The following is a 26,830-nucleotide window of genomic DNA, read 5'->3' on the forward strand; positions in this document are numbered from 1 at the left end:
TGAACTGTGAAATGTGGTATTCTCAAATTATCAGAGAGTCATCATCATGGATTCTGCCTTCTTTTATTTTTATTTTTTTTATTTTTCCAAATGCCGGCTTGTGTCGCTAGTGATAATGACAAAGGTGGGATTCATTTCTGCCCCCTTCTCCTAATACTTTTTTTTTTTTTTGTATGAATTAATAGGTGATTATTCAACGTGTACCTTTCATTGTACTTGATACACTGCATTCCTTTTCTGTGCTGGTCTAGGCTGGCGGTTGGTGTGGACACTGAAAAGAGAGACAATCAAATATGTATATCAACACGAATGTTAATATCACCTAAAGTAGACGATTGGGTCTGAATATTTGAACTATACATAGTATTTAAAACCACCTAACTTAAGAATAAATATTTGAATTCCATAAGCTTTTGCCCTCAACATTTTTATGGGGGAGGGGTGGAACGTATTAGCATGTATAGGATCTACCATGGCAACAATGCATTATATCGTATCGAAATGAAAAAAAAAATAATGTTTTAAAGAATATGTACAGCTGACTAAAATTGCACAAAGAATTAAAAAGAAAATAAATCAGGCCTCCATAGTTAGCAGGTAAAGAGTACCATTAAATATTACCTTATTTTTTAGGCTAATTTAAGTGAGTAAATTCCTGTATGTATGAAAACACCACAATCACATTCTTCATCCTTTCAAGAAATAACAAAGAAGATCTAAGACTACTTATGTTTAACCAAAGATGTAGACCAAACATTACATTTTATCCCTACTTTTCTTGCCAAAGTAATGATGTTAATGTCATTATTAGAACATATCGTCTGCCATCAGTTCATGTAGCCACTAAAGACTAAATGGAATTCATCAGTATCAAGCTTTATTGTCATTTACTTGAAGTCGAGTCTACTGTTTACTATAAAGCTGTTACTTTACAAAACTGAATTTGAGGTAGAAGACCTCAAGTCGAATGATGTCGATGATCATAACAGTATATTGGGGTCCACTTCCTTTGCGCATAGGTAAATTTCTTTTGAGAAACACTACTTGATCTACTAGACCACTAGTAGTAGTACAAGTATCCTACATTTACATAGTCCTTTAATAGTAGAACCACAACCACACCAATGAGCCACGTTTTGCCAAGCCCACCGACAGGAAAGGCTGTCATACTCATAGATCTATTTTTGCTCTTTATTTTCGTAGCTTGCTGTGTTTTTTGTTTATTTTTTTTTTTTTTACTCATCGTTTTCTTAAATCTTAGTGAAAACTATAATTGAAAGTACTGGACCCTACTAGCATAGCGTACTGTCGTCCACTCTGTACAGCCCAATTGCCGTACTTCGCACGGCGTCTGGTCGGGCTGGATCAAACTTAGACCTGACAAAAACAAAATAAAACTTACCGGTGTTACCGCTGATTTTCTTTGTGGTAGCATTAACTGGTCAGGAGAATCCATTCCATGACTGCAAAACAGAACAACTGGCATGACTTCATGGTTCACACTGCAGCAAAGCTTGCCTGCCAGTCAACCAGTACTCTGCTGCAGCACTGCTGCAGCTGTTGTCGCAAGCGGCCCGGCATCAGCGGCGGCACTACACTCACTGCCGCGGCTGAAATGGATCTGCTGCACGTAGCCGTAGGTCTTGCACATAGAGTTATGCAGTGTAGCGTGTGTTGTGATGGCCACGATGTTGATACGTTGTTTTGCCGTGCTGACTGTAGCGCGCATGGCCCTGATTTTATACAGCAAAGCGCTGTATGATGACATACGTTCTTTTGCCGTGCTGACTGCAGCGCGCATGGCCCTGATTTTATACAGCAAAGCGCTGCATGATAACATACGTTCTTTTGGCGTCGCAATTTCCTTCTTTTTTCTTGAGAAACCACCATGAAAAAACAGTGTATGTAAAGATACGTTCATTTGCCGTAACAGCGAAAATGCTTTCTTTGTCATTTCTATACGTATCTCAGCTTACGTTGTTTTGCCTAGCTGGAAACGGCAACGTTGTGAAAAAGGTGTGTGAGATACGCTTTGTACCTCTGAAATGGTAAACATTTGAGAATTGAGACATTCACCATTAAAAAGAGCACATTTTATTTAGGAGCCATATGCTCATAACTCAAAATGCCCAAATTTTGAGTTACGTTCCTTTGCCTTATCACGGCCGAGCGGTACATGCATCCCCTCCCCACGGTCGACTACATGAGCCCTTGAACAATAGAAATATCGATCGGGTGCAATGTATAAATAGAGCGTGCGCTGATGGGCTCACAGTCTCTTTTGTTCTACACAAATCAGGCACCAGAATGCGATGACTGGGGCCAGCGAACCCAGATATCTACGGTGATCAGTTTTGATCGCTAATGTGTAATGTTCATACGAGTTTGGTAACTGAGCAAGGGCAAATTAAATCAGAACAAAGGTAAAAAATCCTGATATATACAAATTCTTCCAACAGAAAGAGAACAAGTGCTGATAGAATAAACTCTAACCTTTTTATCAAACCCATTTTGGGGGACTTTATAAGACGAAGAAGCATGAATTGAGGCCACGAAAGCAGGTACTCTTGCCTTCACTTTGGGAACCTGGTATACCAGGTTTCCGTATATCAGTTGCTTCCACGGTCCCACCTGGTATACCAGGTTCCCGTAAGCAACGGGTTAAATGGTATTCAAATGTATGTGCGGTACTATTCCTCACGGACGTTCGCTGCTCTGGACATTGTAAACTTCCCCGGTGAATAAAAACTTGTTCCTCTGGGAAAATCCTAATATAATTGGGTTCATATTAAAGCTTGAATTATACTCTTTAAGGTAAGACAAATGATTTGGAGAATGTCCTACTTTTTTGATTTTGCATTGTTTTGGCTCAATTGTTCATCGTTCAAAATTCTGACCCATATATGAAGAGCTTGCTTCCAAAAGGCGCTAAATCCAATTTTTATCGAACTCCATCTTTCGCATGATTCGAACAGATCTTTGTTGTGTGCATATAAGGCACTAAAAAAATATCAAAATTGTTTCAGGAAATATGAACAAATCAAACATGAAATTCCCGCCTTCAATTAAAAGGCGCTAAATCCATTTTTGATTTCAACCAAAAGGCGCTATATCCAATTTATCTCTTCCTGTCTCTGATTGGTCAAAGCACGCCAGCTAGGGGTGCTTTGACCAATGAGAACAGGCAACATGTACTATTACATGCCGCAATACTGCACTACAACATAGTTCAATGGCAATAGTTCACGGTCATGGATCACTACCACTGTTGTCTGTAGTGCCGTACAGATCGGACCACGGCTAAGTCGAAAGTACATGACAGTTTCATAATGGATGAAAGACCCAAGACTGCCGGTGATCTAAAAAGTGGTACGAAAAGTGGAATAATGAAACAGTGTTGAAGAAATGCAAGGTTAGCAGTGGAAAAACAGCTGTGAAAGGTGAGTTTACTTATCTGTACGACGCCCACATTAAGTCAGTCCCATATATGCATCTTGGTGTTGGGACCGAGATGGGCATCATACCCAGTACATTGAACATGAATACTAAATTGGGGTTTTATTACAAATTTTATAATTAATAATTCACTGGGATCAATAATCTGCTGGGGAGAATCGTGAAATGGGCCCCACCATGCACCATCGCACCACAGACTCACGGGCACAGACAGGGCTCGTGCATTAATAATGTACGTGTTGGCTACCTGTAGCCAACAATGCAGTAACAGTAGCCCCAAAGTGACCCCCCCCCCCCCCCCCCCCCCCCCTCGGCACACACACGCACATTAGTTTCATTCAGCTAAAAAGGGTTACGGCTAATTTCTTTTGCAATGGAAGTAGTACCCATCAGAGATATCCAAAATACCAAAGCCAGTTATGTTATCCTGCACGGGGCCCCAAACAGTAGCCCCAAATTGCCCCCTCCCCTCCCCCTCCCCCGGGGAAAAAAATCAACCAACGCTGTATAAACATACAACTTGGTACTCTGTACGCGGAAATATTTATCAGTTCCCAACACCCTTAGCAGAGGAAAACTTGGTCGGTTAAGGTGCAAACAGCAATATAACAGAAGTATTTGAAAGTTCACAGGATAAATATATAAGATAAATATAACGAGGTAAATACACAATTTGCATATGCACGTTACAAATCAAATTTCCATTTTTTGAAATGGGTTGACAATTTGCCTCTCTTTTTCGCCAAATAATATTCTGTTTCCTTCAGATTTTTAATAAAAGATTTTACTGCCACATAATTAGGATTACCACCTTTAAATCTGCACACATAAATGAAATATTTAACAGCCAGAAAAAGAAATGTCAAAAATTTATCCTTAACCACCCCAAAAATGTATTAAAGTCTGTAAAATTAAAATTCAAATCATACTCTTTATGAATTATGCGTAACAACTCATTCCAAATGGGGCTTACCTTCTCACAATCACAAAAATATGTATTATTGTTTCTTCGACTTTATTGCAAAAACTACAATTTGGGGAATTCTTCCGTTTAATCTTGTATAAAAAGGAATTCAAAGCTATGTTATTATGAAATAGTTTAAAGATTTCTCATTCGCCAACAATTGAGAATTTGTTCAATCCTTTTCAATCTCTCTTTATAATTAAGATCAAAAAGTAACCCAAAGTTAAGAGAAAAATTAATTCCCAATGACTTAAAATTTGAAGTTTTCCAATTAATTCCTTGAGCTGAAGGAGGAAATTCCTGACACCCCTTTTTACTTCCAATCCATATCGCTTCTGATTTTGCTTCTGTTAATTTTACAGCCAGATAATTATCCAAAAATATGCAAAGTATCAAAAAGATGATCAAATGAGTCCTTTGAACCATCTAAGAAACAAACTGAGTCATCAGCTAATAAAGAAATCGTTGCTTCTTGGTCCCCAACAGAAATACCATTAATATGGATATTTTGCCGAATTGATAGAGCCATTACTTCTATCACAAATAAAGATAAATATGGAGATATAGGACAACCTTGAAAAATACCCCTTTGCATATCAATAAAATCAGTTAAAAAACCATTATTCATTACGTAACTTTGTCTCCCTGAGTATATTACCTTTATCCAATTGATAAAAGAATCTCCAAAGTTGAAGCGTTTCAAAACTTGAAACAAAAAATCATGCTTAACACTATCAAAGGCCTTTTCTATAGCCAATAATAAGATAACACCAGGAATATCATTAATATCTGCATATTCAATAATATCTAAAATAAGATGTATATTATTACCAATGGATCTTTCTTTTAAAAAACCAGATTGATCTGAATGAATCAAGCTATTTATGTATTTTTTCAAACGAGTATTTAAACACTTTGCTAAAATTTTATAATCAACCGTCAATAGTGTTATAGGTCTGTAATTCTTAATATATAGATGATCTTTATCCTTCTTTGGGAGTAAAGTTATTATACCATTTCTTTGAGATAACGACATTAATCCACTTTGCATGGAATAACTATAAGAGTTCAGCAACATATCACAAATATCAGGCCAAAAAAATGTATAAAATTCAACAGGAAGGCCATCATAACCTGGTGTCTTATTAAATTTCATGGACTTAATTACATCATATGTGACTCTGCACCTCAAAACAAACAAAAAGTCGCCAGACATGAATTTTTAGTTAAGACAATATTCTGAAAGAGCAGACTTTAAGCTTTAAAATGATGTATAACTCAAATCAAACGGACTCTCCTAACCTATCTAAATATTGGAAAGAAAGCACAAACTCAGGAAAAGTGTGAACCGAGAAAAGAGGCTCTGAAGTAGTGTCTATTCAAGCGCTTAATCTTTACCAAACCTTGCTGGCTGTGGGATGAATGGGACAAAAAACAGGAAGTAAACCACCAGAGTAACAACAATGAAGGGATTATCAGATTAAACTGAAATTGAGCATGCCTCATTAACACATTCTTTCCATAATTAATGCCAACTTTCAAAGCAGTAGCACAATCCTTTCAAAAGTTATTAGAGTTGAAAGTGAAGAGTGTGGACAAGGTTTTTCAGAAATGAAAAAGGGATTCTAAAGACACACTTAATCACACCATTCTACCAGAAATGTTCGAGATAAACTGCTAAAAAACACACTTTCCTGGCCGTTTTATGATACCAAATTTTAGCATAATGTAAAAGAAGACCCGTTCTTTCAGAAAATATGAAAAAGTCAAGTTCGGCTAGGTTGACCCATTTCACTTATTTTCAGTCCTCACGCAAAATCAGTGTGTGCGACTTTATGTTCGTTTTGAGGTGCACGGTCACATATAGTTCTTGTTTTGTAAGAGGTTTCTCAAGAGAAGCTTTTTCATCTTCTGTTAAATTTGGGATATCAATATTGTTCAAAAATACCTCACTTCTGCGGGAAACATCATGTATGGAGCCATCATCTTGACAAGAATACAGTTTACTATAAAAATCACTTATTTTTTTTTAAATGACAGTTTGGTCCACAATTAAATTTCCTTTACTATCATTCAATCTGTTTATACTCTTATTCTGCCATTGCCTATTTTCTAAATTACAAAAATATTTAGAATTTTTTTTTTTTTTTTTAGGTTACAGTACGTAGCAAAACACCCAAGAAATTTACAAAGGAAGCATACTTCTGTATAGTGCACAACCGAGATGACCATATTACGAAAACCAGTCATTTCATCCTGTACTGGGCGCGGTACAGTAGCCATAAAGGCCCCCCCCCCCCACATAATCATTATGACATCATTTAGCTGAAAAGAGTCATAGTTGTTTTTCTTTTACAATCGAAGTAGGCCTTAGTTTACATCATAGATACCCAATACATCAAAGCCAGTTAAATTTTCCCAGCCTATTTCGCACTTTTGTCGGTTTATTTGATAGAAAGTTCGAATTCGTAAAATGGGTATTCAAGTTGGCTGGTCCCTACATTCATTCAAATTCGCCTTGACTTGCCGAAAAGGGTATTTCAGTCATTAAATTTCGCGAAAGACAGTCAAATTCCAAACGTGTACATTCAAATTTACAAAGGTGAGAACATTTTAACGTGTCTTTGTGTTTTTGTTTCATCTATAAATTACTGTTTTAAAGCAGTAAAAGTATCATATTTCTTATCTAGTGTAACTTGGTTTGGTTGTTCTGTAACGCTCCTTCTCTTTCATACATGCCTATATGTGTACCAGTAATGTAGATTAACTTTATTTTTTATAGTCATGACAGCACAATAGATACAGACGTATATCTCTAGAAGACATATAAAGAATTATTTTAAAAAAATGAGGATCATAACCTTGTCTTCCTGGAACTGGCCGACCGGTCGTAATAAAGCGCTCGTAACGGCCAGATAATTTGTGGCTTCTTTATACTTCCTCGGATTCAATAAGCACGTTTAAAAAAAAAAGATTGTCAAAGTCTCTTAAACGAATACGAAAACATGAAATGTTATGATGCTTACAAAACAATAACTACGATGATAGAAAATAAGGAAAGAGGTCAAGCATGAACATATCTGTTTAATTGACTGCAGAACATGTCAAATTAGATGATGTGATCACGTGACTCTATCATTATAAATTTATGAATGAACGGATAGTGGAATGGTGCTTTTTTATCATAATATGGATTTCAGTTGAAAAGTGTTATTTAGAATAAGGTTAGAGGTAATGTGAATGTTTCAAAATGAATTTGAATGAAGAGATCATGACATTGAACTACCATGTCATCTAGGCGAAATTTTTGCTAAATTCAGCACTAAAGAATTGAATTAAAAGAGGTGCGAAATTGGCCCGGTTGCAGGGCCCTTGATAGGTATAGCCCCAATGTATTCCCACCCCATATGAATTAAGCGTTTTTAGGTGAAAATAGTCATGTATGCCTATTTTCCTTGGCAGTGGAATTAACAGCTGAGATACCTAAAACACAAACTCATCCAGTTATTTTTGTTCTTTAAGGGGTCCCCAGCCAGTAGCTGGAAAGTGCTCCCGTATTATTTCATTATCAGTGAAAAGAATCACTGCTATAATTTCTTTTGCAATGGAAGTAGTACTCAACGATGTATCAAAAACACCGAAACCAAGCAGTTTTAGCTGTACGGGGCCCCACGGCGTGTTCCTAAAGTGTCCCTACATGATTGTAATTCCACTATCAAGATCTTCATCCCGATCTATTCAATCTGTCAGATCGGGAGAAAGCGGCAAAAGTGTACGGGGACCGGGAGCATCGTAGTAGCAGCGTTTGGGTGATAGAGTTGGATCTAGCAAGTTTACAGTTCGGGAAGAAATTTTGAATGGTTCAAAATTTCTTCCCCATCTCCCCATGAAGATTGATCTATTTTGAATCGTAGCTTAAACGGGGAGAGAGCAGTGACAGTGTAAATACCGCGGGATGAGCGTAACAATTCCAGGTTTTTCCGACCGTAGTAACAGCGGCACAAGAACGGGAAGTAGTCTAAACTAGACATGGACGTGGTCCCGCTGCTGCGCCGCTTTCTTGATCAAAGCACGATCTTCCCGCTTTAACGACGCTCTCACTAAGTTCTGTACTCTCGTATAAATTCAAGACCTGTTCATACGACGCTTCATTCCTGCTTCGATAACGCTGTTGGCCGCTTTAGCTACGCTGTTCCTGCGCTTTCCCAGACTCAATTACGCATGTCTTCCGCTCTCGCCGCTCTAAAATCGAACGTAGCCGATAGGCTGGAAAATGTTTGCCAGAACAGCAAAACTGATGATGATGAGGAGGACGTTGTCGTTGTCGCGAAAATGAAGACGAAGGATCGCATATTTAAGAAGAAGAAGAACAGATGAAGACAAAGAAGAGAAGAAAGCAAAGCACTTTGGAGCTGTATACTGTCTGGAGCCCCGTGCAGGATAAAATATCTGACTTTAGTATTTTGGATATCCGATGGGTACTACTTCCATTGCAAAAGAAATTAGCCGTGACCATTTTCGGCTGAATGAAACCAATATGTGTGTTCGTGTGTGTGTGTGTGTGTGTGTGTGTGTGTGTGTGTGTGTATGTGTGTGTGTAGGGGGCACTTCGGGGCTACTGTCTGGGGCCCCGTAAAGGATAAAATAACTGGCTTTAGTGCTTTGGATATCTCTGATGAGTACTACTTCCGATTGCAAAAGAAAGTAGCCGTGACCCTTTTCAGCTGAATAAAATAAATGTGTGTGTGGGGGAGGGGGGAGGGGGGAGGGGTAAGGGGGCAGTTTGGGGCTACTGTCTGGGGCCCCGTGCAGGATAAAATAACGGGCTTTGGTATTTTGGATTTCTCTGATGGGTACTACTTCCATTGCAAAAGAAATTAGCCGTGACCCTTTTCAGCTGATTGAAACTATTGTGTGTGTGTGTGTGTGTGTGTGTGTGTGTGTGTGTGTGTGTTTGTGTGTGTGTAGAGGGGGGGGGGGGCACTTTGGGGCTACTGTATGGGGCCCCGTACAGGATGAAATAGCTGGCTTTGGTGTTTTGGATATCTCTGATGGGTACTACTTCCATTGCAAAAGAAATTAGCCGTTACTCTTATCAGCTGAATAAAGTCAATGTGTGTGTGTGTTTGTGTTTATACGTAGGCCTATACAGGGCCTATAGGGCGTGGGGCAATTTGAGGCTACTGTCTGGAGCCCCGTGCAGGATAAAATAGCTGGCTTTGGTGTTTTGGATATCTCTGATTGGTACTCCTTCCATTGCAAAAGAATTTAGCCTTGACTCCTTTCAGCTGAATAAAATCAATGTTTGTGTGTGTTTGTACGTGGGGCCTATGGGGGTGGGGCACTTCGAAATGGGGCTACTCTCTGGGGCCCCGTACAGGATAAAATAGCTAGCATTGGTGTTCTGGATATCTCTGATGGAAACTACTTCCAATGCAAAAGAAATTAGCCGTGATCTTTTTCAGCTGAATCACACGTCCATTTTGTGGAGCCCTTTGGGGCTACTCTCTGGGGCCCCGTACAGGATAAAATAGCTGGCATTGCTGTTGTCATGATAAGTACACCCAAAGGAACAATATCCACCAACTTTTGTCCGTGATCCCCTTCGGCTCAATAAATCAATATTTTAGGGCCCCTTGTTTATGGCCCCTAGGCTTACGGTACAGGATGTGACTTGCTAGCAATTCATTTTATTGACCCTTGGCCACATCCTCATATGATGAGACCATCAAAAATTGTGACCCTTTTCAGCTGAATAAATCCTCTGGGCCCCCGGTCTATGTGTATAGGCTCCTACATGAAGTTAGCTACCTCTAGGCCCTACTACTGCTTACTGGTAGGCTGTGGCCTGTAGAGCTTATTAAATGTTAGTACTATAATGTTAGTAAATTAAACCATGTGATATACATGTACTGGTCGGCGATGCAATACCAAGCAAGGTAAATTATAATTATAATATTAATCAAGGGTCATGAGGAAGTCTTTCCAAGGATAGAATGAAGGGCAAAATCATTAAATCGGCCCCACAGCAGTGTGCATGCACTCATGCATTTAGGGTTATGGTTTAAGGTTAGGCTAGGGTTGTAGCTATACAACGTAGTTGAATTGGCCGTTGAATTAGTCGAGGGACATTAGGGAGTCTTTCCAAGAATAAAAAGTGAAGACCAAAGAAAAAAAAAACGGGAGAAAGGGGGGACTTACAGCAACAGGGCTGCGTGTGCATAAACATCAGGGTACTGGTCGGCAATACCAAGCAAGGTAAATTACTACTAACGTTACTACCATAGGATGGACTTACAGCAACAGGGCTGCGTGTGTATAAACAGGCGACCCACTGTAGTATTAGTACCGGTACTGACACGCAGTGATGGGGCCTATTTAACGAGTATGCCGTTAGTTACTAGGGTAGTGTAGGGTTGTTACCTATGGTAAGATTAATCAAGGGTCATGAGGAAGTCTTTCCAAGGATGTAGAATGAAGGGCAAAATCGTGAAATCGGCCCCACAGCAGTGTGCGTGCACTCAAGCATTTAGCAATTAAGCAAGGTTGGGTTAGGGTTAGGGTTTAAGGTTAGGTTAGGGTTGTACTTATAGTTGAACTGGCTGTTGAATTAATCGAAAGACATTAGGGAGTCTTCTAAGAATAAAACGTGAAGACCAAAGAAACCCCCCCCCCCAAAAAAAAAAACAAAAACAAAAACAAAAACAAAAACAAAAACAAAAACAAAAACAAAAACAAAAACAAAAACGGGAGAAAGGGAGGACTATGCTATGGAAATCGGCTCCGCCTCTGTATCAATTTCGCGTAAACACCGTTTGGTGGGGCCGCATTCACTAGTATTATACTGTGGAAGAAAGGCCCACCGCCGTGCTATTGTACCGATGAACGCCACACGGTGGGGGCTGAATTCACGAGTATAAACAGGCGAGCCTCTGTAGTATTAGTACTGTCACGCAGTGGTGGGCCTATTTCACGAGTATTGCTACATTGTATGCCGTGGAAATTGGTCCTGTTGCTGTATCAATTATGCATATTAACTCTTAACGTGCCATGGTCGCCGAACGGCGACCTTAGTCCTGACGTGCCATGGTCGCCGATCGGCGACTAAGAACAGCGAGAAAAGCATTGATCATTTAAGTTCTTGTGGTACCGTAATGTGTTACACCAAGAAACTGCCAATGATATGTACTGGTGGCTGATTAGGATAGCCATCGTTTCCACTAAAAATATGAGCATGCTTACATTGGAAAATTTTGAGTAAATACACGATTTTTCAGCTAGATGTATTTTTTTCACATCGGGAAAATCCGCAGTGGGCGCACCCTCTGCGAGATGTGTATGGGTCAAAAGTCTCATAGGTAAACCACACGTGTGTATGCTATTGACTCTGCGTGTATTGTCTATGCGGTTCCACTCGCATTGTTCCGCTTGGACGCTGTCCTGCGGGAAGCTGCTTTGATTTTGTCCCTCAAAGAGGATCAGCTTTCGTTCGTCAGTCAAGTCTTTCATCCTTTTGTTTTGGTGAACGTCACTAATCGTCCCACGCTAGCATAGGAATTGCGCGTGGACAAAGGTCTGCCGATTTCAATAGAGTACGCCCGCCCGCGGTCCGCGTAGACAATAGGAGGATTAGCAGGTTCTTCCTTCTCAGGTGGACAAAAGACACTATTCCAGGGCCCGGGACAATTACTTTAGTTTCAAATACAGGATCTGGGACTAAAGGACTCAGATTTGGGAATGAATTACTGAGGCAGAAAGAGAAATTGCTACGACAAAATAAACTGCTAGTATCTTTGGAATCATACAATTCTAGAAGGCAATTTTGTTATCATTTGAAAGAGGAAATGTTGCTCTAAACCTTTCTCACAGAGTCAAGGGAGCGTTCCATTGAAGAAAAAACAAGACTGACTCTTTTTTTCCATACTACACAAAAATTTCTAATAATTTTTTTGATGTATCAAATATTTCTACAACATTTCAGATTCAGATAGATATTGTGGCAAACTGACTGCATGACACGAAAGAGCAAACATTTCTTCATGTATGTTGTGTAGAACTCAATTCAAAACAATCAATAGTTTCAGAGATATGGCGGTTTCAAATTTCATTGTCAGTCCAGTTTCGAAACGTTCTGGCGTTAGGTAAAAACCTCTGGCACGTTAGGGGTTTTGGGCCTGGCACATTAAGAGTTAAAGTGTTGTTTGGTGGGGCAATATTCCTCAGTATTTGGCCTGTACTGTACAAGAAAGCACCATATGTGACCGTGCACCTCAAAACGAACATAAAGTCGCACACACTGATTTTGCGTGAGGACTGAAAATAAGTGAAATGGGTCAACCTAGCCGAACTTGACTTTTTCATATTTTCTGAAAGAGCAGGTCTTCTTTTACATTATGCTAAAATTTGGTATCATAAAACGGGCAGGAAAGTGTGTTTTTTTTAGCAGTTTATCTCGAACATTTTTGGTAGAATTGTGTGATTAGGTGTGTCCTTAGAATCCTTTTTTCATTTCTGAAAAACCTTGTCCACACTCTTCACTTTCAACTCTAATAACTTTTGAAAAGATAGTGCTACTGCTTTGAAAGTTGGCATTAATTATGGACAGAATGTGTTAATGAGGCATGCCTAATTTCACTTTAATCTGATAATCTCTTCATTGTTGTTACTCTGGTGGTTTACTTCCTGTTTTTTGTCCCATTCATCGCACAGCCAACACGGTTTGGTAAAGATTAAGCGCTTGAATAGACACTGTACTTCAGAGCCTCTTTTCTCAGTTCACACTTTTCCTGAGTTTTTGCTTTCTTTCCAATATTTAGATAGGTTAGGGGAGTCCATTTGATTTGAGTTATACATCATTTTAAAGCTTAAAGTCTGCTCTTTCAGAATATGGTCTTAACTAAAAATTCATTTCTGGCGACTTTTTGTTTGTTTTGAGGTGCAGGGTCACATATTGAGCACCACATGGTGGGGGGTGTATTCATGAGTATAACAGGTGAGCTGCTGTATTATTTAGTACCGATGATAGAGAGACAGTGGTGGGGTCCATTTCACAAGCATGTCACTACTTATCTGTTGAAGGAACTGTAATCAATAAATGAAGTTACCCTGACTCATTTTCTCAGTTAAAGTTGTCTGTAGATCTAACTGTTCTTACAGTCAAGTCTACACAGTACTGCTTATGCTGTGTTGCAATGGTAATGACATGGTTACCTAAAACTGTTCGAGTAGGTCTATGCAGCAGGGGTGCATTGCCCTGGTAATGATAGTGGTACGTACTCCATGTCACACAGCACTGCCAGTGCCTGGCTACTACCCTCTACACTGCTCATATTTGGGCCAGGCATAATCTTCGACACAACGTATTCTCATTTTCTCATTCCCTGTTTATTTTTAATGAATTGAAAATGCCATAGGCGCAAGCAAATCAGGTCCATGTATGTATTGTGTTATTGTGTTCATGAATCAAGATGCCTCTTTATGTGCAGTGCTTCGCTGATGAATTTTATGATCCTTATATGATTGCTGTAGTATTTTGTTTTTTTGATGGTTGAATTAAACATTAAGAAATTATGTTCAAAAATCTGTAAATCAAACTAGTCCCGTTCTTTTTGGTCTTTAAGTAGAGTAAGTGTTGCTCCAAATCACTATGGCTGTCTAGAAGCTATTGAGAAATGTATCAACATTGGACGTTTGAGGTTGTGTTTGCTACTCGTGGACAGATATTCTTATCCATCGGTATTAATTACTTTTGATTGAATTCTCTTATTCTTTTCCCAATTCAGGTTAATGGCAAATCATCCTTGGAAGTCATACAACCTACAGTATATCTGCAAGCGGCAAATGTCACTGAGCGCACATCGATGACATTTACCATGCCTTATACCAGGAGGGTGACAGGATGCAGTTCATCACTCTATCGTTCAAAACACTGCCCACCCATCATCCACTCATTTTAAAAGCCTTCACCTTACGAGGTCACATAATGACACCACAAAATATACTCAATCCAATATTTTGGGATATAGCCTGCCGAGCTACTAGCACAATGAGCTGGCCTTTATTAAGAGACATCTCTAATTGTTAAGAGCAACATAATAATAATAATAATTGCATATATAATATGTCTTGACATACTTCATATCGATATGCATATCGATCTTCTGACACGGATCCCGATATCTTTAGAAATCGATATAATAAGATGTAACAGGACTAATTAGCGAAATAGCCCGGGGTGAAAAAAAAAAAACAGAGATAAAACTTAATAAGCGCAAAACTCTGGAAAACCCCTATGGCTATGGCTGAGACCACAGTCGTAAGCATAAACATCAATTTGGTTTGTTTCTAATGAATTTATAAATTCGAACGTGCTAGCAATGGAGTGCAAAGCTAGAATGACTCTTCTTCCTCACCGCTCCCTACACAGTCATCTATCTCCTTTCATATTCAAATTTCCCTCCACTCGCATGACGAATACAATGCATTCCATCATGCATGCCTGAAAACAATTAAGTGTTCACACTTATGCCGTCTATACAATATTTGCCAGCTATACTGCGTAACGCAGGCAAATACATGTTCATCACTCTATCGTTCAAAACACTGCCCACCCATCATCCACTCATTTTAACAGCTTTCACCTTACTAGGTCACACACCACAAAATATACTCAATCCAATATTTTGGGATATAGCCTGCCGAGCTACTAGAATGACTACCACAAAGAAGGGCGTTTTCCGGGTCATATCTTTTCAAAATGCCAAGATCCGATGCTATTAAACATGATCATTCCTCAAACAATTTCCAGTAATGTTCATAAAACGCATCAAAACGTATCATGGGCGACAGAAATCGTATGAAAGTTAACATTATGCCTGTAATAAACAATCTTAATGCCCCCAGTTTTCGAATAAGCCAGACTATAAATATTTTACTTCTATTTTTTGAACAAGGTGAGAAATTCAAATCTCCTGCATAACTGTATGTTTATATCTCAATTTCATAATGACTTATGCTCTGCCTCATGCAACTACCGTTTATTTACAAATTTAACGCCTGAGTGACTGATAGTCTTTCTTCCAGACGATCCTCTATATAACCGTCTTTGGCCCTGTCTCCTTTCCATCTACCGTGTCTTTTCCATATGTGACCCTGCACCTCAAAACAAACAAAAAGTCGCCAGACACGAATTTTTAGTTAAGATAATATCTTGAAAGAGCAGACTTTAAGCTTTAAAATGATGTATAACTCAAATCAAATGGACTCTCCTAACCTATCTAAATATCGGAAAGAAAGCACAAACTCAGGAAAAGTGTGAACAGAGAAAGGAGGCTCTGAAGTACAGTGTCTATTCAAGCGCTTAATCTTTACCAAACCATGCTGGCTGTGCGATGAATGGGACAAAAAACAGGAAGTAAACCACCAGAGTAACAACAATGAAGGGACTATCAGATTAAACTAAAATTAAGCATGCCTCATTAACACATTCTGTCCATAATCAATACCAACTTTCAAAGTAGTAGCACTATCCTTTCAAAAGTTATTAGAGTTGAAATTGAAGAGTGTGGACAATGTTTTTCAGAAATGAAAAAGGGATTCTAAAGACACACCTAATTACACTATTCTACCAAAAATGTTCGAGATAAACTGCTAAAAAAACACACTTTCCTGCCCGTTTTATGATACCAAATTTTAGCATAATGTAAAAGAAGACCCGTTCTTTCAGAAAATATGAAAAAGTCAAGTTCGGCTAGGTTGACCCATTTCACTTATTTTCAGTCCTCAAGCAGAATCAGTGTGTGCGACTTTATGTTCCATTTGAGGTGCACGGTCACATATTCTGTCCTTCACTTTGGCCCTGGCAGCAGCCGTGGCCCCACTGGTTCTCAATGAGTGAAGACCCAAATTCAAGCCTTCGCCGACCTCTTTTAGACGAGCTACAACCGTCTCGCGTGTTCTTGCGTAACTCATGGACTTGTTTTTATGTATCAAAAACACTTTGCCTTTATTGGCGCATGCAGGTTTGAACAAAAAATGACCCGACTTTGGGTCAATTTTTGCACACTCCATATAACGTTTCAAAATTCTCATGGGGCATGCGTTTGTCAGACCTTTGCTGATGACTACTTCATCTCCCTTCCTGAATTGATCTGTCTTACTTTTCAAACGTACACAGTCATGTAATTATCATGAAAAGTAATATCGTTACACTTCAGGGAACGAGCTTCGTCGAACCTAAAAAATCCACTAAAACAAAGAACGATGAACGCTAAATCGCGAAGAACCAGAATTTCATGGGTGTCACTGTGATTGTCACAAAGGCGCACAAGTTGCTCATTTGACAAAATATCCTTCTTGGATATTTTTTTGTAATTCTTCCTTTTTGCCGCTTCGATCAAATTTAACACAAACCTATTGGTCGTAGGATCCTCTAGACCCCTCATACTGTGGGCCCACTTGATGGCATAAATGGCGCTTTGAACGACGCTAGGTGACTTTCCCTCGTCGATCAGACTCGTTAAGTACAGTGCAACGTGTATGGGCTCTGCCGGAATCGCTCTACCGCCCTCTGCGGTGATAAACGCTTCCCATTTACAAAAAAGATGAGTAATACTTGTTTGAGGTGCCATCGCTCCTGGACTGCACTAAATGAGATGCCATGCTGCCGGCTAAATTTAGAAGACTCCTTGTTTGCGTTCCGGATGCCTTGATCTCATCTGTGATCGCAGCTGATAGTCCTAGACCTGTCGCGATGCGATAAACAAGATCAAAAACGTAATTTCAATGCGATGAAAGTAGAATCTGTTGTTCTCGAAGAACCAACAATGTCATTGTTACCCTTTCCTTTCTTTACTTCCTTCGAGGAAAACATAAATGAATTCTTAATGAAAGATGCAAATTTGCCTCCTTTAGAAATTTTTGGCCAAAATGGAGCAGATTTCCACTGCGGCACAACTAGGGTACCATTGGCACATTCTTGTACTGCCTTATCAATCACCCGGGCTGCCAGCCGCGGTGGCGGCACCCACCAATTAATATCGTCACTCCAGACCAGTTTAAATGCGTCTACCCCTTCTTAATTTGGACATCCCCATCTGGAATTAAACCTTCCACACTATGAGTTATAATCACATGCAAATCTGTCTACTGTATGTGGCCCTCATCTGCGATCCAGGTAACCAAATACATTTGGACCAATCATCACTGTCTACAATTTTACTGAGGTTATCAGCTCGTGTATTCTGTTCTCTAGGAATCCAAACCGGAATTATTGTTAAACCAAACTTTTCACAAGTTTCATGAATTTCGAGGGCAATGCTCTGTAACTGCCGACTTCTAATTCCTTTCTGGACAATTCTCGTGACGTTTCTATTATCCGTAAATCAACGGATACTCTGCCCTTCCAGGCACGAACCAATTGATTTTAGTGCTCTGCTCGGAGCTTCAATTTCTCTCCACGAAGAGCTACACTCTTTTTCTTGTTCTTCCAAGAAACCAACCAATTCCAGATTGGGATCTTCACATACATAGGCGCCGCACCCAGTGGCCGACGCATCTGTAAACAAAGTAGCGTTACATGGTTTCACGAATGTCATAGGGATGCCATTCACCCGTTCTATGTTCTTATACCAAAACATAAACTCTGATACCGCCTCATCAGAAACCAGCACTGAGGCATTCCACGAAGCCCTGCTGTTAATGCACTTGAATATTTCTCTCGTTTCAAATGAACTACCAACCCGACTGCGGGTTGAGTGGAAATAATTTGCCCAGCAACACTTGCTAGTTCGCGAACCAAAACCAGCCTGTTACCTCTGTTCACTTTGGTCAAAATACTTTCGACTGACTTTTTCAATTTTTGTATCCTGCAGTCCGTTACATGAACTACTCCCGATCTAAAGTTCCAATCCAATCCTAGCCAGGTTGCGTTATTGCTAGGTTCCCACTCGCACTTTTCATCCGCTAAAAGGAAACCCAATTCGTTCAATTCTGATTTAATTGACCCGCTCATCTTTATCTGTCTTATCACTGCATCCCGCAATCCCGTCGTCTAGAAACATGACAATCTTTTTCCCTTGTGCTCTCCAGTAAGTAACTGGAACCCGTGTTATTTTTGTGAAAACATAACCCGCTGTGGAAATTCCAAATGGTAACACATTAAACACGAAATACCTTGTTTGACCTTCAAAACACCACGAAAATCCTAAATACTGTCTGTGTGGTTCAAAAATCTCTACGTGATGGTATGCAGATTTAAGATCAAATGTGAACACATGATCCCCTTCTTCGAACACATCCTTCGCCACTGATGTACAGTATCTTCATATTTAAACTTTTGCTTGAACAAATGTGGAATAATGTGTCTGCAGTCCAAAACGAGCCTACATTTGTCCTTATTTTCAGAAACTGACAAAGGATTCACAACAGTGGGCCTTGATCTAACTTCTGTCACACAACCCTTCTCCAATAACCTTCCAATCTCCTCTTCAACAAATATGCCATGATTTAAGGCGGATCTATTATTACGAAGCTCTTTACTATCAAGCAATGTGTGCAAAGGCAATTTGTAGCCATTCTCAATAATATCCAAGATTTCCCTACTGGCTCCGAAATCGGCCCACTTATTCACATTTTGTTTCAATCTCCCGACAGGGGACACATTAATCTTGTTGCAACTATTTTTGGGCAGTGACTTCAAATCACTTGTACTATCTAAGTGGTCCCTTTCTATCGATTCTAACTTAGACTCTGTGTCATTCTCTTTATCTCCGTGAATAAATTCTGATCCACTTATCTGGTCGGATTTGTTGCCTCTTGCTTGACAGTCAACCTTCCAGTGACCGGGTTTACCGCAGGCGAAACAAAGCCCCGGCCTCTTGCGTTCATCTACTCCTCCGCGGCTGGTTGAAGCGTGAAATTCTTGGTCTTTGGCGCTAGTCTGAATCGGCCTCCATGGTGAACAGTTCATGGCGTATAGTTGGAATCGCCTTGGTTCCCACTGCTTTTTGACTTTTTTCGCTTTCCTCTCGGCTCTAGCCTCTGCTTTGAACATCCGTTTTTCATCGTCGTAATTGTCGGCTAAAGAGTTCGTCTCGTACTCTGCTACCATCTTCCACCCCAAGGTTGAAATATCGGCCATTTTGATTAGCTTTTGCCGTTTGTCTATAATGTCAGTACCTTCCTCGATTTTTGCTTTTGCGTCGGCAACGTGTGTTGTAATGTCGGTTTCTTCTTTCAGAATCTGTTCTGCTTCCCTCAACTTCATCTGAACATTGATGTTGATTTTGTATTGCTCCTCGTTGCCCTTGCGTTGAAATTTGTACTTGTCCGTATGCATTTCTTCAATTTTGGCTACTTGCGAGTCACTGAGAGCTTTCTGAGATTCGTTTAAAGATTGCTGAAAGTTATTGCTCAGTCTGTTTGAAATTAAATTATCGAGGTCTGATAAAAGACGGTTTTGGCTCTGATTGACTACAGAGTCAATCATGTCGGCTATCCTGGCTGCATCCATATTGGGAAACCGCGTAAAACGAAGGTAAATTGTGAGAGGCCCAAAATTCGAACGTGCTAGCAATGGAGTGCAAGGCTACAATGACTCTTCTTCTTCACCGCTCCCTACACAGGCATCTATCTCCTTTCATATTCAAATTTCTCTCCACTCGCATGACGGATACAATGCATTCCGTCATGCATGCCTGAAAACAATTAAGTGTTCACACTTATGCCGTCTAAACAATATTTGCCAGCTATACTGCGTAACGCAGGCAAATACATTTCATAGCAGTACACGAAATGCCAAGATTTCTTAAGTGAATCAGAGGATTGCGAGAAATCACAGAGCTTATCATTCATTTCCGAGCTCATGCATACTGAACCAGACAGCGGAACCATCACAGTGGTCTTTAATCTCATTGAATGCTGAATCAAGCTGTTTTGAATACGCCGGTAGGTGAAACGTACTTCCAGTGGCTGTGTGTTTTTGACATCATTGAACATAAGCTGAGAGGAGGAGAAAACATCCCTGGACAACAACTTCAAGATTATATTGCTTGCATTGAGGCGGTGGACAGGAATCGGGCGTGGGGCTAACCAAGTGGCCATTGCTTTGAATTACTTTCTTGATATTGAATACAGCGGACATCTCAGGTAATGAGGGGTGAAGCAACAGTGGCCACCAATGATGAACGGAACTCTGACTCGAGCTTATGGCAAGACACATGATTCCTGGTACAGGCAATTTACCTAGTTGAGATATTTTGCCATGGACTTGATGGTATGCATTTCATGAGGTAGACTTCCTGTTTTGGCTGTAAATGACTCAATTTTTATTTTTTAGAAATGAACATGGTAAGAAGGCAATAAAGACAATGTGATTCACAGTACAGATGCCTAGGTTTAGGCCTTATTGCTGTTGACTTACGTATAAACAAAGAATTTTGTCCACAGATGTGCTTTCATGCCCATCTATTGCCTTCTTAATAAGTACTACAGTAGCAAATTGACAGTTTTTTTTAAACAGATGTTTGGTTAGTCCAAATCAAAAAGCCTCCAGCAAAGCCTTGCGATGCTTTCATAGTGTTAATAGGTAAAGCATACAATGTGAGGGCTTGTCATATTGATTTGTTTTCATGTTTGTTGCAGTCAGATTTCTGCATGACAACCTGTATTTTATTTTCACTGAAGTAAATATTATCAGTTAACATGATTTCACAATCTCTGCAAGTCCTCACTTTCCTTGAGTCACTGTACCTTCTGTATAGACGTCATGATATTCATTGCAAAGTGTCATTAGGTGATCAAAGTATTTTGTGTGTTTGTTGCTGCTGCTGGAATGTTGAGGTGTGGAATGTAGAGGTGTACAGTATGCTGCTATTATGAATGAAATTAAAAGCAGCATGCTGGGAAAGATTTCGCATTTTGATGTGTGTGTGTTTTGGTGCATTTGTGTGTGTATGTGTATGCGGGTGTGTGTTTGGGTGTGTGTGTGGGGGGTGTGGGTGTGTGGGTGTGTGTGGCTACTGTGATGTAAATGTATGCAGTTTTCTAGTATTTACCTGGATTGTACATTAATGACATTCCCTAATACCAATGTTATCAAAAGCATTTCTTCCAAAAGGCGCTAAATCCCAAAATATCTGAAATATAAAAATTCATGAAAAAAAAAAAATGGTGTGTGCAGGATTTTTTTAATGTGCATTTTTATTTCCTACTGTGATGGCTCTTCCCCTAGGAGCATATAGCTATGGAATAAACTAGCTGTATTATGTACAATTAAAAAACATCAATTTACTCGAAAGTAGCCGAAATGGATTTAGCGCCTTTGGGTTGCACGCTCTTAATTTATATATATATATATATATATATATATATATATATATATATATATATATACATATGTGTGTGTGTGTGTGTGTGACTGTGCACCTCAAAACGAACATAAAGTCGCACACACTTATTTTGCGTGAGGACTGAAAATAAGTGAAATGGGTCAACCTAGCCGAACTTGACTTTTTCATATTTTCTGAAAGAGCGAGTCTTCTTTTATATTATGCTAAAATTTGGTGTCATAAAACGGGCAGGAAAGTGTGTTTTTATAGCAGTTTATCTCGAACATTTTTGGTAGAATAGTGTGATTAGGCGTGTCTTCAGAATCCCTTTTTCATTTCTGAAAAACCTTGTCCACACTCTTCACTTTCAACTCTAATAATTTTTGAAAGGAGTGCGCTACTGCTTTGAGAGTTAGCATTAATAATGGACAGAATGTGTTAAGGAGGCATGCTTAATTTCAATTTAATCTGATAATCCCTTCATTGTTGTTACTCTGGTGGTTTACTTCCTAATTTTTGTCCCATTCATCGCACAGACAGCACGGTTTGGTAAAGATTAAGCGCTTGAATAGACACTGTACTTCAGAGCCTCTTTTCTCAGTTCACACTTTTCCTGAGTTTGTGCTTTCTTTCCAATATTTAGATAGGTTAGGCGAGTCCATTTGATTTGAGTTATACATCATTCTAAAGCTTAAAGTCTTTTCTTTCAGAATATGGTCTTAACTAAAAATTAATGTCTGGCGACTTTTTGTTTTGAGGTGCAGGGTCACACACACACACACACACACACACATATATATATATATATATATATATATATATACACATACATATATATACACACACACACACACACAGGGTGGCCCCTCAGATAACGGTAACGAATATTTTTTTTTTTTACATAACCAAAACGAAATTTTCCAAGTTGGTTGAGTTTTTTTTTTCTTTCTAGACATGTTTATGTTGATCATTATTTCTTACTTTATTTTATCAAAGCTCAGCATCGGGGATTACCCAACAATTGAAGGTCAATTTTAGACAATAATCCTATTCAAGTATTCCACATTGTGATGTGTGGCCTTCATTCTTTGTTAGTCTCCCAAGGCAGTGGCTTTTGTTCGATGCTGAAATTTGTTGAATTGAGCTAGGAAATTTACGCTCGACCCGTCTTTACAAAAACATCTGTAGAATAAAAACTACTCAACCTAATTTTGGTGTCATTCTTCTTATAGATAAATTCTCTATAATTCTTTGTCATTCATTTTGGCATTAAAGTAATGCATATGTGCAAATATTTGCGAAAACTTGCGTTTCCGTTAATTTTCTAGGCCACACTGTATATAATGTGTGTGTGTGTGTGTGTGTGTGTGTGTGTGTGCATACTCTATGTAGTGCTGCAGTCATATTTATCAAAATGGACATGAAAACAAAATGTGTTAGTTCTATTCATGCTTGTTTAAAATCATTCACTCCAATTAGTTTCAAAGACGTAAAGTATATATTGCGGTGGCCATGTTTTGAAATGGCAGCCAAAGCATAGGACGTGATGGTTGTATGCACGAAAAGATGTATCCATTTAAATAATTGAACTTCAAAAACATATTTTTTTTTTTTGTACCAGAATCATGAAGATGCATCCATTGGTTTTATGAATAGAATGTTTCAAGTTTCAGGTTTATTTCATATTTCCACTTTGTCAGTGATGGGACTTCAAAATGATTGACAATAAAACAAAAGTACAAAATATATACAACCATATCTTATGTTTCAAAAAAAAAGACAAACAAACATTAAATACAAATATAAATGGTAATTATCACCTGAGGATATCACAAATCAATGTCAGAAATATGATTGGGCCTACAAAAAAGTAATGATGCTTGTAAAAACTGTAGGTTCCCGAATTAATAGGCGTGAAATTACACGGAGAACGGACATGTTTATCTTGACAAACTTAAATTGTACCAGTGCAAAAATCAGTATTGCAAACGAACTATCGAACCACATGAATACTTTAGTATCGCTTAAACGAGACTGTACATATTTCGCCGCGTTTACCAAAAACGTGCTTTAACGGTATCATTAAATAACTTGAAGCTGCGGACAAAGACAAAAGACTGGGGTGTTGAATAAAAGGTTGCTAAGAGCCGGGTAGTGTGTATCCGCTAAGTAATAGGCGTTTTAATTTGCGTTTGAAGGTGAATAAAGAGAAGGAAGAAGTAATATCTTGAGGGAGGTCATTCCAGTATCTGGGTCCAGTAAACATAATCGCTTTCTTTGCAAAAATAATGCGAGTACGGGGAAGGTGATAAGCGTCACTCTGACGAGTGGGGTAGCAATGAATGGAGCGATTTCTTTTGAACATGTGGATAAAAACAGATGGTAATTCATTAGTTATTAATTTACACATGAAAATTCCAAGATTATAATAAAATAGGTCTGGAATTTTCAGAATTCTGTTTTGATGAAAAAAAAAATGGTATGAGCAAAATATCCGGCGTGGTTTATAGTTCTTATTGTACGCTTTTGAATACGAAGAAGAGAATCTAATAATAAATTAATTGCATTTCCCCACGCAAAAATTCCATAGTTAAAGTGAAGAGATATTAAAGAAGAATATATACTCTGCAAAATATAAACAGGGAACACATGTTTAAGCTTATTTAAAATTCCAATATTTCTAGACAAAATGTTAGTTACAAAATTAATATGAGTTTTCCAGGAAAATTCTCGGTCAATCCAAAGCCCTAAAAACTTTGCGTTATTAACCTGCGTTAAACATAATTATATCATATATGTTCATCTCATGGGGAACAACATTCAAAGAATTACTGAATACCATATAATAAGCTTTTTTTTTTCTGTTTTCAGGGATAATTAAATTGTTCGCATAAATCCAGGATTGCCCAGACCTAAGCTCAGTATTCATCATATCAATTAATGTATTAGGCGAGAACAAAACAAACTTGTGTCATCAGCAAAACAAATAAATGATAAAACTGGCGATGATTTTTGAAGATCGTTTCTGTATAAGATAAATAAAAGTTGGCCCAAAAGGGAGCCCTGTGGGACTCCACATGAAATAAGTTTTAACTGCGAATCATAGCCGTTAATGTAACAAATTGCTTTCTATCGGCTGGTTTGCGGGGGTGTTGGGTGAGAGTATAGACCGGTCTTTGCTGGTAGCTCGAGTAAGGCGGGTCGCCATTTGAACTGATGATGCGCGTTCACAAATTTCAAACAAATTCCGAATTTAATGAATTTCACTGCTTAAGTTCCAACAAGTTCCTTATAGCAGGTTGAAAGCAGAGTTATTCTTGAGCTGGAGCTGAAAAGTTATGCAGGAAGAGTCAGAAAATAATCCACGAAGTGGTGGGGAGGGATTGGGGCGGTGGCTGCAGAACCAAGAGAGCTATGGCGACATGTCCGTCTCCATCGAGCGCTGGCTTATTCATTGAGCGGCAGCCATGTTTTTGTTTTTGTTGTTTTTTGTTTTGTTTTGTTTTTTTTTTCAAAATGGCCGCTAATAATTAGGTTGATATGGTTTTATCCTCTCAAAAATTATTTTATTGGAATCCTTGACCCTCAAAACCTATTTGGTACAAGAATCACGACAATTGGATTTATAGTTTCCAAAATACACAGCATTGCCATATCACAGGGCCGCCACAGGCAGAATCAGAGTGGCTTCCATATCAGAAATGACTTGTATTGCCATCATGTACATGTGTACCAAGTATGGTGCTTTTACCATAATGTGCATGATTCACCCTATATGTGTTCTATATCCGCTGGACTAAATAGGCCTACTCACTTTCCTCATTATGCGATCCAAATCTCGTATATCGGGGTGCGCCAGCTACGTCGGCTCGTGGGAAGTCCTTCCCACAACGCTCGATCTGTAGAAGCCTGCAGAGCCAGCAGGCGAAAGTCTTATCAAGTTGATTGTGATAGAACGAACGTTCATCTAGTTGATTTTCCAATCAGATGAATCTTTTCAGCGAGTTGAGGAATACGTTCCGTTCCGTATTTTTATTTCATATGAAATAAAAGAAACATATACAAATATGATTGAATAAACAGTGATTCACGCCATAATCATTTCTAGAATACCAATAGATTCAATCTACCAGGTTCCCGAACAAAACATGTTGAAAAAAAAATGAAATAATAAATGCAGTATGGACTATATATCAGAGCTTGATGGGTTAGAACTTGAAATTGAATGCCAACTTTAGGTCTTTATTGAAAGAGATTCTCTGAATGAACAAATTTCACTTAACCAAAAATAGTAGAATAAATTCTGAGACCAGAGTGTTGACGACAAGTGTTAGAATGTGAACGCATTCTGATTAAATCGAATGCATATCTATATAGTTCGTGTATATATGTTTGCAGAAATGAAGGTCCTGTGTAACATGGAACAAGATACTGGCCTTAGGCTGAGGGTTATAAGCTTGTGAAGATTAAGTGGTCATAGGTTTTTACTCTTACTCAAAATATCGTAACAAGGGGAGTGTTGCATTTTATTTAGAACATTTGTAATTTACACTGTTTGAAATAATGACATCACTGAGTATCCGCTAACTTTGGGTGATCGAAAATACGCATCTGGTATTTTTATGCACATCCCGAGAGTAACCTGGGAAGACTGCAAACAAGCCAACTAAAAACAACACCACCACCACCAACAACAACACCAACAACAGCAACTAAATCGATTGCCTCTGGGACTTTGGACATTACAAAGTACATGATTCACACAATTGCGTCAGTATCGATACCGAGTGATTACTAACGGTTCGAAATTTCCCTCTGATTTAGCTGTTACAGGTCTTTCAAGGAAGTCAAGTAAAAACTGCCGATGCCGCTACAAAAGTGTCCAACTTCACCATAAATACGATGGCAGCTCTGCTGTTCACGTCACAGATGTGAAGAAGCCGATGGGTGATCAGAAACCGAATAGGCATTAAGTTGTCACTGTAGAGGCTTACTTTCTTGAATCAACTGTTAGACACAGTAACATTGCCTGCTCTTCCGAAAACGATTTGTTTTTGTTAAGGGGCAATTAGCGGTAGATAAT

At 39.0% G+C, this 26,830-nt stretch overlaps 1 pseudogene; it reads right to left on the reverse strand.

Moving 5' to 3' along the window:
- Positions 1–17,186: 17,186 nt before the first annotated feature.
- Positions 17,187–19,931, reverse strand: LOC139717231 (uncharacterized; annotated as a pseudogene).
- Positions 19,932–26,830: the final 6,899 nt, after the last annotated feature.

The sequence above is a fragment of the Diadema antillarum genome, unplaced genomic scaffold (assembly GCF_040938485.1).
Source record: "Diadema antillarum isolate AM-2024a unplaced genomic scaffold, OU_Dant_1.0 scf00000073, whole genome shotgun sequence".
Classification (NCBI taxonomy): Eukaryota; Metazoa; Echinodermata; class Echinoidea; order Diadematoida; family Diadematidae; genus Diadema; species Diadema antillarum.